The sequence below is a fragment of the Carlito syrichta genome, unplaced genomic scaffold (genome assembly GCF_000164805.1).
Source record: "Carlito syrichta isolate Samal-C Ts95f unplaced genomic scaffold, Tarsius_syrichta-2.0.1 Scaffold155199, whole genome shotgun sequence".
Taxonomy (NCBI): Eukaryota; Metazoa; Chordata; class Mammalia; order Primates; family Tarsiidae; genus Carlito; species Carlito syrichta.
The window spans coordinates 7,381-12,067 of record NW_007099295.1 but is presented as its reverse complement, the minus strand read 5'-3'; positions in this window follow the sequence as shown (position 1 = coordinate 12,067).

Here is a 4,687-nt window from a genome sequence, read left to right as displayed (position 1 = left end):
GGTCTTGCCAAGTTGTCCAGGCGGGTCTCGAACCCGCGGGCTCAGGCAATCCACTCACCTAAGCCTCCCAAAGGCGCGGGATGACAGACTGAGCCACCGAGCCTGGCTCCAATTTACTTTCTAAATAAACTATATTTTCTAATCTACAAAATATCAAGAAAAAAACCCAATGACATATGACAAATTAATATATGATAAAGCTATAGCAACATCTCAAATCAGTGGAGGAAAGAAAGACTCCCATGATAAGGGGTGTTGGCATAACTGAAGAACCATCTGGAAAAAGACGCGATTGGACCCACTGCCAAATGCCAGCTGTAAAAACAGAGAAAAGTAGGTCGGGTACGGTGGCTCAAGTCTATCATCCCAGCACTTTGGGAGGCCGAGGCAAGAGGATGACCTGAGCCCTGGATTCAAGACCAGCCTGGGCAACATGGTGAGACCTCGTCTCTACAATAAATCAAAAAATTAGCCAGGTGTGGTAGCACACGCACGGCTACTTGGAAGGCTGAGGCGGAAGGATCACCTGAGCCCAGAGGATCGAGGCTGTGGTGGCCAGGAGCGTGCCACTGCACTCCACCCTGGGTGACAGAGTGAGACTCCAGCTCAAAAAAAAAAATTATAAATAAAATTAGAAGAGGCCGGGTGTGGTGGCTTATGCCTGTGGTCCCAGCATTTTGGGAGGCTGAAGTAGGAGAATCACTTGAGGCCAGGAGTTTGAGGCCAGCCTAGACGACACAATAAGACCCCATCTCTACAAAAAATAAAATAATAAGCCAAGCGTGGTGGCGCCTGTAATCCCAGCTACTTGGGAGGCTGAAGCGGGATGATTGTCTAAGCCCAGGGGTTCTGGACTGGAGTGAACTGTGCCGATCAGGCGTCTCCACTCAAGGTCAGCGTTAATACAGTGACATCCCAGGATTGGGGACTGTCAAGTTGCCTAAGGAAGGGTGAACCACCCACATCAGAAGCCAAGCAGGTCAGGAGTCTGTGCTGACCAAGATGGCACCTGTGAATAGCCATGATACTCCAGCCTGGGCAACACAGCAAGATCCCATCTCTCAAACCAAGTAAATACACATTGACATAATTTTTTTAAAGAAAAAAAAAGTATTTCCTCTCTCTGTCCACTGAAGAGGCCTAAACACAATAGCCACAAAACCAGCACTTTGGGAGGCCCAGGCAGGAGGACCACTTGAGCCTAGGATTTCAAGACCAGCCTGAGCAACATAGCGAGACCCCATCCCTACAAATAAATTAAAAAATTAGAGCAACCCTCTCGGGTCCCCTCCCACTGTGGGAGCTTTTCTGCCCTCTCAATAGAGCTTGCTTTCAAAAAAAAAAAAATTACCTGGCATAGTGGTGCATGTCTGCAGTCCCAACTACTCAGGAGGCTGAGGCTGGAGGATTGCCTGAGCCCAGAAGGTGGAGGCTGTGGTGAGCCGTGATTGTGTCACTGCACTCCAGTCTAAGCGACACAGCGAGACCCTGACTCAAAAATTTTTTTAAATAATAATAATTTTAAAATGAAAGCAAGAATTCAAGCTCGGGGCACAGCCATGGGCTCTCTGGTGGCGGCTTCAGCACCGCGGACAGCTCCGAGGCTCCCGCCGAACTGGGATCTTCAGTCGCTGGCAGTTCCAGGCAGGCTTGTGGGTCCTGAACACACCTTTCATCGAACTCCTACTCACCCCTCAGGGCCCTGTTCACTGGGCACCGCCCCTGCCATAAATCAAGAGCTCTCTCCAAGGGCTCCCAAGTCCCAAGACTCCAAAGATGTCTCTGAATCTGCCCAGACCCCTAGGATCACTGCTAGGATCTGTTTGAGCCCAACCAAATGGGAATTTGTTGGTTTCCTTTCTTTTTTTTAATTTTTAAAGCCAGTGTCTCACTCTGTCGCCCAGGCTGGAGGGCAGTGGCACAACCATGGCTGCCACAGCCTCTGGGCATCAGGCTATCCTCCACCTCAGCCTGCCGAGTAGCCGGGACTATAGGTATGGGCCACCATGACCAGCTAATTTTTTTTTTTTTAATTTTTGGTAAAGACAGGGTATTGTTAAGTGGCTCAGGCTGGTCTCGAACTCCTGGACTGGAGCAATCCTCCTGCCTCAGCCTCCCATGGTGCTGGAAAGACAGGCATGAGCCACCACACCCACCTGCTGAAAGGTTCTGTGGCAGGACGTCTCCCTCACATTCTGTGCCCGGCATCCACGCAGCGTCTAGCCTGGATGTCCCCTCTCCTAACACAAGTGTCGTTTCTTCCGAGGGCTCCACTTCCTCCAGCCTGGAGGTGGGGGTGTCCCAACCTTGGGCGGAAGCCGCCAGTTTCTCTGTCCCCCAGCTTCCGTGCCCTGTGGTGGGACGGGTGATGCCTTTGCCTGGAGGGAGCAGATCCTGGCAGGCAAGAGAGGCAGCCTAAGTGTCGTTGGACATTCACAAAGTGACCCAGCCTTCCCGTGTCCTGTTCATGTCTCGCGTACATGTCAAAATCGCACTGGGGAGGCTAGGCGCGGGGGCTCAAGCCTGTCATCCCAGCACTTTGGGAGGCCGAGGTGAAAGGATTGCCTGAGCTCAGGGGTTCGAGACCCGCCTGGGCAACTTGACGAGATCTCATCTCTACAATAAATCAAAAAAAATTAGCTGGGCGTGGTAGCGCGCCTGTAGTTCCAGCTCCTTGGAAGGCTGAGGCGGAAGGATCGCCGGAGCCCAGCCGGTTGAGGCTGCGGTGGCCGGGAGCATGCCACTGCCCTCCAGTCTGGGTGACAGAGTAAGACTCCGATTCAAAAAAAAACAGTTTGCAACTCGAAGGTTCATATGCAGGGGACTTACTGTCTGTACCCAAGAGAACGGAAAACCAGGACTCAAGTTCTTGTACACAATGTTCACGACAGCACAACTCACAGCAGCCACAAGACGGACACAGCCCCGGTGTCCAGCAAGGGAGGATGAATCCACATGGCATGGCCCACCCACACATGGAAAGTGACTCAGCCACGAACAGGAAGGAGGCCCTGACACAGGCCACAGCATGGAGGGACCTTGAGGACGTCACGCTCCGTGAGACCCAGACACAGAAGGATGCACAGGGTGTGACTCCATTTCCATGAAACGTCCAGAACAGGCCACTCCACAGGGAAAGGACATGGGTTTGTGGGTACTGGGGCCAGAAGTTGGGTAGAATTGACAGCCGATGGGGACGGTGACTGCAAATGCATCAAATGCCACTAAATTGTGCACTCTCGAATGGGTAAAATGGTAATTTTAAGTTGTGTATATTTTACCAAAATTTTTTTTTAAAGGGACATCATATTTTTAAAAATCTGGCTGGACAATGAGATGGACGGAGGTGGGAGGAGGTGGGTAGGAAGTATCAGGGAAGGCTCCTTGGAGGAGGTAATGTCTGAACCGACACATGAATAACATGAAGATCTGGGAAAGAGCATTTCTGGCAGCATAAACAGCACGTGCAAAGGTCCTGGGGTAGCAATGAACTTGAAATGCTCACTCAAGGACAAGTCTTTTAAAAAGCACCCCAGTAATTAAGAGAGGCAGGTGAGAACAGCAGATGTCAGTTGCTACCTGGGCTCACATGCGCTTCATGTCCTGAGGCTGCCGTAACAACGTACCACGAACCCAGTGGATTAAAACCCAAGGAATGGACTGGGCATGGTGGCTTATTCCTGTCATCCCAGCACTTTGGGCAGCTGAGATGGGAAGATCGCTTGAGCCCAGGAGTTTGAGACCAGCCTGAGCAACATAGCGAGATCCCATCTCTACAAAAAAAATTTTTTTTAATGAGCCAAGCATAGTAGCACCTGTAGTCCTAGTTACTCAGGAGGCTGAGGCAGGAGGATTGCTTGAGCCCAGGAATTCGAGGCCACAGTGATTACACCACTGCACTCCAGCCTGGGTGACAGAGGGAGATCCTGTCTCTGAAACCATATAATAACCAAATAAATAAATGAAAAATTCTAGCAGTGGCTCACACCTGTCAACCCAGCACTTTGGGAGGCTGAGGTGGGAACCTGGGAATTCGAGACCAGCCTGAACAACTTGGCAAGTCCTCATCCCTAGCCGGGTGAGGTGGCACGTGTCTACAGTCCTGGCTACTCGGGAGGCTGAGGAGGGAGGATCGCCTGAGTCCAGGAGGTCGAGGCTGTGGTGAGCCATGATCGTGCCACTGCCCTCCAGCCTGGACGACAGCCTGAGACGCTGACTCTAAACAAATACATGAAAAATTTACAAAACAGCACTAGCAGGAAACACGCACAGCACCCTTCCAAATCTCGTTACATCCCAAAAGGCCGGTACCAAGGTGTCTCCGTTTCACAGATGAGGACACAGAGACACTGAGGCGGCCACATCCATCTTGGCGAGGAAACGCCAGCCCTGAATGCCGCACACCAGCCGGGCGGCCCCTCTGTGGGCGCCGCGTCCCCGGGAGGCAAGACCCGCCCCCCGACCCCTCGCTGGACCCAGAGAAGCAGCCAGGCCAGGGTTCACGGCCACTCCCAGCCTGCCCGCAGGGCCTGCGCCCCCTCCCCCCCACCCTCCACCTCCTGGAAGCCCTCCAGGGCTCCACACAGGGCATAACTGCAGGGGACGCTCTCCTGGCCATCCGATAGGCTGGGACCCGGGGACCTGGGGACATGATTTCCCACACAGACAGCTTGGGGGACGCCCCCTA